Source organism: Solea solea, chromosome 3, assembly GCF_958295425.1.
Source record: "Solea solea chromosome 3, fSolSol10.1, whole genome shotgun sequence".
In the NCBI taxonomy this organism is placed as follows: domain Eukaryota; kingdom Metazoa; phylum Chordata; class Actinopteri; order Pleuronectiformes; family Soleidae; genus Solea; species Solea solea.
This window is the reverse complement of record NC_081136.1, coordinates 1,629,938-1,630,168: the sequence shown is the minus strand read 5'-3', so window position 1 is coordinate 1,630,168 and position 231 is coordinate 1,629,938.

Below are 231 nucleotides of genomic sequence, written 5' to 3'. Positions count from 1 at the left end.
ATGACCTTTTTGTCATATTTGGACGACATACTAACCTATGACTTTTTTGTCAAAATTTGGACGACATACTAACCTATGACTTTTTTTCACATTTTGGACGACATACTAACCTATGACTTTTTTGTCACGTTTCGGACGACAAAAATTTAATTAAATCATGCAATTAATATAAAATGTCTCCATATAGTATGCTAAATATCATAGTATAAGGAAAAAAAAATCAACACAAGA